General features: G+C 44.6%; 1 non-coding gene across 1 annotated transcript; it reads right to left on the bottom strand.

The window, feature by feature from the left end:
* Positions 1 to 8,655: 8,655 nt before the first annotated feature.
* On the bottom strand, positions 8,656 to 8,729 carry TRNAT-UGU. The gene has a single exon. It is a non-coding gene; the product is annotated as a tRNA-Thr (tRNA).
* Between the last annotated feature and the right edge of the window lie 464 nt (positions 8,730 to 9,193).

Raw genomic sequence — 9,193 nt, forward strand, 5'->3', positions numbered from 1 at the left:
TCTGAGCAGCTATGCAGCTAAGGTGCATCTGATCTCAACTGGGTCAATCAGATGCTTCCATAGAGGGTTTGAATCTTGGAAAAATGAGGTAAAAATATGAGGTTGGGGGAGGGACTGTTAGAGCAGATGCCTTCCGGATTAGCATCCCAGGTGACAGCACTAAAAGATATGTCCTACATGGTCTCTTTCCAGAGTGGGATCTTGGCTATAGCTTGTTTCCCTTCACGTCTGCTTGTTTGTGAAATCTGGTTCTTCACCTCTCACATCGATTCTGTGAACTACCGTTCTTCCAATATCTGTTTAAATTCTCAGTGTTATATTTTTTTTGAAGATTTTATTTGAGAGACAGAGTGCGAGGGAGAGAGCACATGAGTGGGGCGAGGGGCAGAGAGAGCAGCAGACTCCCCGCTGAGCAGGGAGCCCGATGCGGGACTCGATTCCAGACCCTGGGATCATGACCTGAACCGAAGCAGACACTTAACTGACTGAGCCACTCAGGCTCCCCCAGAATTGTTTTCTTTGTTTACAACAAAAGACCTTGACTAATACAGAAAATGGTACCAGAAAGTGGGTTGAAATTTTCTGAAGATCTCTTATTAGTCAGGGCACTGATGAGGAAAGAGTGGGACTCTGAGAATTGGAATGAGGAGAAATGTGGCATCCAGGGTGTTCATGGTTCCCCACAGCACAGCCTCCCATTCTAGCCAAGGAGCATTTCTTTTGTCTAATAAAGCTGCCTTGCTTGACAATGCTGCACCTATCAAGAAGATGAAAATATCAGCTACAGACTGGGAGCAAATATTTGTAAAAGATATATCCGATTAAGGATCATTATTCAAAATACATAAAGAACTCTTAAAATTCAACAATAAACAACCTGATTTTAAAACAGGCCATAAACAATGAATCTTGGAACACTGCACCAAAAACAAACGATGTATTTTATGATGAACAACATAACACAATAAAAATAAATAAGTAAAACAGGCCAAAGACGTTAGCTCACTAAAGAATAAATACGGGAGTCAAATAAGCACATGTAAAGACAGTCCACATAATATGTTGCTATAGACTAAATGTTTTATCTCTCTCCCCTTCACCAAATTCATACATTAAAACCTAATTCCCAGTGAGATGGTGTTAGGAGGCAGGGGCCTTTGGGAGGCCTTACATCATGAAGGTGGGCCTTTTCATATGGGATTGGTGCTCTTAACAATAAAAGAGAACACCCAGACCCTACAGACCTCCCTTTTACCTTGGGTGGTTACAGCTAGAAGGTGCTACCTGTTAACCACAAAGTGGTTCCTTACCAGACCCCACATCTGCCAGTGCCATGATCTTGGACTTCCCAGTCTTGGGCATTTTGTTTTAGCAGCCCAAGTGGGCTAAGACATACATCATCACGAAAATGCAAATTAGAACAACGATGAGATTCCACTTCCTGACCATTAGAATGGCCAAAATTCAGAACAAGGACACCAAATGCTGGCAAGGATGTGCTGCGGTAGGACCTCTCATTCATTGCTGATGGGAACACAAAATTGTTCAGCCACCTTGGAAGGCAGTCTGGAAGTTTCTTACGAAACTAAACATACTCCTACCATAAGATCCAACAATTACCCTTCTTCCTTTAAAGACCGTATAAACTATTCATGGAAGCAAGATATTTCATAAGAGGGAATTATATTAAAGAAAATTAACATACCCACAATTCTCAAGACATAGCATATGTCCTTAATATTTAAAATCAGCATATTTTGGTTGATTCACTTACAGTCATTTATGCATTCGCTCAATAAATTAACGTAACTTTTATGCCTACTAAGCACAAGGCACAATATTAGGCACTGCAGAGCAGGAAAACTAACCAGATCCTTCATTCCAAGAAGATGATACACCGGTATCTCTCTACATGCACACAAATAACTAAGAATCACTAAAAATGTGCTAAGTGCTATCCTAGATGTACAGGTAAAGGGTGAAGAGAATTTGGAGGTGGAAGAGATCATCTGTAGGCAGGAAGCAAGAAGGTGGTGGTATCATGAAGGTGAGTGTTACTGAACTACGTCTCAAACATCAGATACGGATTTCAGGTTAAACATGACACATAAAACAAAGGCATTTGTCTACCACAATGGCAGTAAAAGAATTTTTCAAAGGTATAATCTCACAAAGGAAAAGAGGTTGGGAAGGAAAAATGACAACAGAAAAGCAGTGTCAAGTATTTTGGAAGCTGGAAAGGAAACTGGAATTCAGAGGGAAATCACCCATCAGCAAGCTCCTCGTGTCCACAAAACCACCAACCAGCACTGCGGTATCTCACTGTGAAATGAGTGGACCAGAACAACCAAGCACGTGAGGAAAGCTTTTAACTCTAAGAGACAGACAAAAGCAAATATGAATAACTCAAATATAAGAGACAATGGAAAAAGGAGAACACCTCAGGTAACATTAAAGAGATATTGTAACCTTGAAACACAAACGATTACTAGAAAATTGGGGGTATATTTAGAGAACATAAAATAGTAGTTGAAAATTATATGATATAAAGGAAAGATTAAATAAAAGTTTTGAAAGGTTGTGGGAAATTCTTAGAAAGTAGAACAAAAATATAGATATGGGAAAGGAATAAAATAGATTAAAAAAATTAACATATCAGATCAGGAGACCTGTCAGGTTTTAGAGGACTTGACTAATAACACTAGTGTTCTCTTCATGAATTCAAAACAAAATGAAAAATGGACATAGATGCCAAAGAGATGATCAAAATGTGTTTGCATTATTGTTGTTAGAGCTGCTTGAAGATCACCGTCTATGTCATGCAATCGAATCATCTTGCTTTTTCTTCACCCCTGACAGCACTTACCCCATCAGTTACTGGCACAAATGGATGACCCACCCACCCCCATCCCCGACACACACACACACACACACACACACACACACACACACACAGAACCACATGATGAGGGGCACCTGGGTGGCTCAGTGGGTTAAGCCGCTGCCTTCGGCTCAGGTCGTGATCTCGGGGTCCTGGGATCGGGTCCCGCATCGGGCTCTCTGCTCAGCAGGGAGCCTGCTTCCCTCTCTCTCTCTCTCTGCCTGCCTCTCCATCTGCTTGTGATTTCTCTCTGTCAATAAATAAATAAAATCTTTAAAAAAAAAGAACCACATGATGACTCTGTGCCCACAGGTCAAGCATCTGGCGAGGCGGAGCAGGATGAATCCTGAAGACAGGTCACATTCAACCAGAGACAAAGTGGCTGAGTCAAGCATGCTCAGCTCCGTTTGCAGCTAACCAATCTTAATTTAACACTGTATGTGTTTTTAAAAGACTTTTTTATTTTTTGGAGATAAAGACACCCTAATGCCATATATTAATTATACTTCAATTAAAAAAATATAAAATAGGAGTGCCTGGGTGGCTCAGTCAGTAAAGCGGCTGATTTCAGCCCGGTCATGATCTCAGGGTCCTGGGTCGTGGGGCTCCCACTCAACAGGAGGCCTCCCTCTCAGTAGGAAGTCTACTTGTCTCCCTCTCCCTCTACCCCTCCCCCTGCTCCTTCTCTTAAATAAATAAATAAATCTTCTAAAAAATAAATTTAAAAAATTTAAAAAACAATATTATAGGTTATACTTCAATTTTTAAAAAAAGATTTTATTTATTTATTTCACAGACAGAGATCACAAGTAGGAGAGAGGCCAACAGAGAGAGGGGGAAGCAGGCTCCCTGCTGAGCAGAGAGCCCGATTCGGGGCTCAATCCCAGGACCCTGAGATCATGACTCGAGCTGAAGGCAGAGGCTTAACCCACTGAGCCACCCAGGTGCCCGTACTTCAATTTTTTTAATTAAAAATTTCAAGTCTACCAATCTGATAAATTCCTTTTTCTTTCTCAAAACTATGAAGGAGAGAGTTGAGATAAACTGGAAACATTCCCACATACATTTCCTGCCTGGTGAATGCACTGGAACTTCTTCCACTGTATTAAAAGCAGAGCTTAGAAAATAAGTGTTCTTCCTCCCTCATCAACATTCAGATCTGAATGGTAGAGTTCTACCTAGAAGGAATGTGAAAATACAGAGGAAGAGATCAGCCAATGAATTTATCTTTAAAAATTCCCAAACTAAAAGCTGTGAGTGTCTAGCTACCCAAGAATAGCGAAAGAAAAAAGACCCACATGTGGGTCTTGTTCATGAAATTCAGATAAATCAGGACAAGATGATCCCAAAGACTTCCAGAGGGGGAAATGTGTACATGAAGTACAATAAGGAAGAAATGGTCCTGAACTTATTCACAGCAGCTGCGGAGGTAAGAAGGTGAGGAGGAATGGAAGGTGATCTTAGTGTCCCTAAGTGATGGCAAAGGGCATCCGAGAGGTACGTGCGTATTCTTTGACGGACGGATGCACGCAGTATCATCACTGCAGCAGAGGGTACATGCAGGGGGGTAGTAGAAATCCAGGATGTAAAGATAACCTGAGTAACATGGACGGTCTCAAATACAAGGTTAAGAAGTCTGAGCAAATGAAGATGCTTTCAGAAGGGCTGTGGGGTTATGGGGGCAGGACCCAGAGCATTTACTGCAGCCACGGGATGAGGGATCAAAGAGCAGGAGACTGGAAGCTGGGGGTTGGCTGGAAATTTGCAGGAGTCCAGGGAGAGAGGCTGAGAACGTCAGCTGGGAAATCAGGAGACAGGTGTGCGTGAGGTGCCGAGAGAATGGAAATTCAGTGAACCGAAGGGGCATGTATGTGCACATTGATAGGAATATGTGACTCAACCAAAAAAGGTCTCCTGAGAAAGGTAAATGTGAAGCTTGGCTTGTGGGTCCCTCCTCACCAGAGGATGGATTCCTGCTTCCCCAAGACACCTCTAGGTCTACTTGACCAACTTCCCCGTCACAAAATGTCACGTAACTACCTGAATTCATTGTTAGGATGGTATGTTGTTGCTGTTTAAGCACCAAGGACAGGGACGGAGACAGATACTGAGGCCGAGGCAGTGGCAAAGGAACACTTCTCCAAAAAGAGAGAACATAATAAGCTACATTTGCCAGAAAGCTCATGTATCTGAGCTGAGATGGAGAAGAGTAAAACGAGACCCCACAGCACCTCCCCCCAGTCCTCAGTGCTTCAGCTTCTTGGTCATTGTTCATAACGTTTGATCTTCCCATTTGTCTTCAGAGTATCGCCCTTTAGAGAACCGGTCTTTAATGACTTGACCTGTTCTCCTTCCTCTGTCTCCGAGGTAGCAGGAACTTTCGGACATAATTCTAAAATTAAAGTCAACAAATTACAGCTCTTGGTCTGGCACAATGAGAAGTCACTTAGCTCATGGAGTCATCTCACCCTGCCTGATCTTGTTCGGAATCCGGAAACTTCATTTTCTGTCTCGGAACCAAATAAAACTGAACCACCCCAGTGCCATCTAGGCTGGGGTGCATAGAAAGAGGTACCAGCAGAACACACCTCTTCTCGTCTGAACTCGTATCAAGCAGGTGTCATTAGCTATAGACGTTTAGTTGGGAGAAAGTTTGCAAAAGGGTTGGATTCCAAAAGTCTGAGAGGGGGAAGCAGGTACAATTTGGCTGGGGGTCCAGTAAGAGCCACTAAGGGTCTTGAGACGGCAGGTGGGATGAATGTACTTCTGTAGAAATAGGTTCCAAGTCTGAGTCAAAGGCAGACAAAACCAGTTCTCACCCACTATGCCAGTGGTCCCGGAGGGGCTGTCATTGGCAAATGAACCTCCCTGGAGAAACAGTGTCCATCTCTCACTTGAAGTTCCAGTTATGATGATAGATTACATCAGTCTTTCCACCCATTAATCCCATCTTTTTTTTTTTAACATTTTATTTATTTATTTGACAGAGAGAGATCGCAAGAAGGCAGAGAGGCAGGCAGAGAGAGGAGGAAGCAGGCTCCCCAGTGAGCAGAGAACCCGATGTGGGGCTCGATCCCAGGACCCTGAGATCATGACCTGAGCTGAAGGCAGAGGCTTAACCCACTGAGCCACCCAGGCGCCCTTCATTAATCCCATCTTAACAGCAAGGGAGAGTAGGATTTACACCAAGAGTTTTCAGAAACCAAACAAATACTCCATTGGTGATGATGATAGGTTAATACATGTAGATTTAAAATAATTTAAAAAGTGCTTTGAAAGTAGGATGCCTGTGTGGCTCAGTCAGTTGGGTGTCTCCCAGGCTTCTGGAATCAAGTCCCGCATCGGGTTCCTGGCTAGGCAGAAGCCTGTCTCTCCCTCTGCCCGCCGCTCCCCCAGCTTGTGCTGTCTCTGACAAATACATAAAATCTTAAAAAAAAAAAAAAGCGCTTTAAAGTCCAAAGCCTTACTAACTCTGTGACAATGCCTTTATCTCAACACTTTCTGCACATCCACAAAGCTGCCGCTTCAGGTGGCATTTAGCTAATTAGATGCTGTCCTGATGAGTGACTCAGCTCACTCGGAGCTGAGTCGTGCAATTCTCCCTCTCCCTGCCTGTTATGGACTGAATTGTGTTCCCCCTTTCAACCCCTATGTTTTTTTTTTTTAAGATTTTATTTATTTATTTGACAGAGAGAGATGACAAGCAGGCAGAGAGGCAGGCAGAGAGAGAGGAGGAAGCAGGCTCCCTGCTTAGCAGAGAGCCCGATGCGGGACTCGATCCCAGGACCCCGAGACCATGACCCGAGCAGAGGGCAGAGGCCTCAACCCACTGAGCCACCCAGGAATCCCTCAACCCCTATGTTGAAGCCCTTTACCCTTAACGTGACTATATTTTGTGATAGGACTTTTAAGGAATTAAGGTTAAATGAGGTCCTAAGGTCAGTGCCCTTACTTAGTAAGACTGGTGAGCTTATAGGAAGAGAAAGAGATACCAGAGCTGTCTCACGGTCTCTCTCTCCTTGAAAGGCCACGTGTAGACACAGCAGGAAGGTGGAGGCCTGCAAGGCAGAGGAAAGGCCTCACCAGGAAACCAGCTCTGAACGCACCTTTGTCTTAGACCTCTGGCCTCCAGAACTGTAAGAAGATGATCTTGTTGTGTAAGCCACCTGGTTTGTGATATTCTGTTACAGCAGCCCTGGCTGACTGATACACTGTGTTTCTATCAAAAGTATCAGGGAACGAGGAGAGGATGTCCCAGGCAAAAGCAGAGAGAGCCCAGGAGATAGAGAAGAACAATTCAGTTTGTTCACTTAGCCTGTTCATTCTTCATGGAGAACTTTTTCCATAGATTTCCAAAGATTTGGGCGCCTGGGTGGCTCAGTGGGTTAAGCCGCTGCCTTCGGCTCAGGTCGTGATCTCAGGGTCCTGGGATCGAGTCCCGCATCGGGCTCTCTGCTCAGCGGGGAGCCTGCTTCCTCCTCTCTCTCTCTCTGCCTACTTGTGATCTCTCTCTGTCAAATAAATAAATAAAATTTAAAAAAAAAAAGATTTCCAAAGATTCATTTTACATTTTCCTCTTCCTGGATTCAAACACGAGTCAGGTGTTCTCTGGGCAAGTACTTTCTCACAGAAAACAAAGGCATCTCAGGCCCCCAAACCCATAAGAATAAGGTTTGAGATCAGTCTAAGTTGCTTAATTTTGTTTGACTCTGTGGCCAAAGCCTTCATTCTTGACCCTAGTAAAAACAGAAGACAGGTATCATAAGAAAGGCATGGTTCTACAATCAGACAGACAGGCTTGGGTTTGACATTGAGCTCTGACCTTACTCTCTGTCTGATTACATTACTGAGCCTGTTTCCTCATCTTCAAAGAGCTGATTATTAGGCATATTTGACAGGGTTGATTAAGTGAGAGTGTATCTGCAAACACCTGGGATATCGTAGACTTCCAATAATTCTAAATTGATGATAGGAGGGTACGCAGATGTTTCTGAATCAGTACAAAAGTGCAAAGGGCATTTGTTGACCTCAATTTTCGTTCAGCTATGTCTGTAATGGGGAGTTCTGCAAAGGTAATTCACTTGCTTCAAAATCACTTAGACTACTTGCTAAAAGTATGCATTTCTGGGTCCTTCAGCAAACCAGAATTAAAACTTCTGGGGATGAGTCCCAAGACACTGTATTTTAACAAGCTCCCTAGGTGATTTAAATGCACACCCAGCTTAGGAATCACTGCATTATAGGATCATTCTATGCTTTTAACTGCAGAATTAAAATTCAGTTTCCAGTGGGGCTAACTTATTTAGTTCCTTGGGGACTAAAACCCTTCCTTGAAGACTGAAGACCTATAAGAAACTATACACTACTATTTCATAATTTAGTAGTATTTGGAAAACCATATATAAATCATAACATGCTGGATTCTCTCAAATCACTAATTAATTATATGGGAATTCAGAAAAAGGCTTTCAGCGTTGGGAACATTTTTCTCGGTCTTCCTCCATCCCTCCCCCAAAAAGTGAGGACAGGGAGGAGCTTCAGCAAACTTATCACAAAGGAAGTTACTGACTTCTGGATTTCTCAGCTCTCGATGCACAGGAAGTCTCTTTCCTTTCTGTTTCCCCCTCTGTCAGTTCTCATAAAGAAACACACCCCTTTCCTTCAAAGTGAGAGTTTTGCAGTCACGACTGCTTCGGAGTGAGTGGATCAGAATTTATATAAGGAGCAGAAGGGGTTAGTGGGGGGAAGCAGCTTTCGGAGAAGAGGAAAAGCCTAGGCCCCACTGGGAGTCGAACCCAGGATCTCCTGTTTACAAGACAGGCGCTTTAACCAGCTAAGCCATGGAGCCCACACACGCGCCTGCGGTAGTGCCAGGTCTGTCCTTGCTGTTCGATGAAGTACTGTCGCCGGAGCGCGCACAGAGCCGGTTCCCGCGAGAAAGCGCACGAACCCCCAAACGTCGTTTCGTTCCTTGAGCAGGAGCCCCATTGGCGCCACTTGCGTGTTGGGGCTCCCGGCACTTGACTCAGCCAAGAATAACCCTCAGGGACAGTCAAGGCCACGCACTTTCCGTCCCCGGCTGGGATGAAGTCCTCCCGGTGCTCGCCGCGCTGGGGTTGCGCCCGTCCCTCGGAACGCGGACGCGGTTCTCCCACGTCCGAAGCTACGGGTTCTCAAAAGGGGGCTTCGTGCAAGACTCTGGGGCGGCGGGATTGGGGCGCACTTCCGCCCCGCAAGCAGTGACTCGGCCGGGGGTCGGGGGCCGAGAAGAGGGTGCGGGGTGCGGACCTCCGCGGAGTCAGTCACGCCGCA

Source organism: Mustela erminea, chromosome 4 (genome assembly GCF_009829155.1).
Source record: "Mustela erminea isolate mMusErm1 chromosome 4, mMusErm1.Pri, whole genome shotgun sequence".
NCBI lineage: Eukaryota > Metazoa > Chordata > Mammalia > Carnivora > Mustelidae > Mustela > Mustela erminea.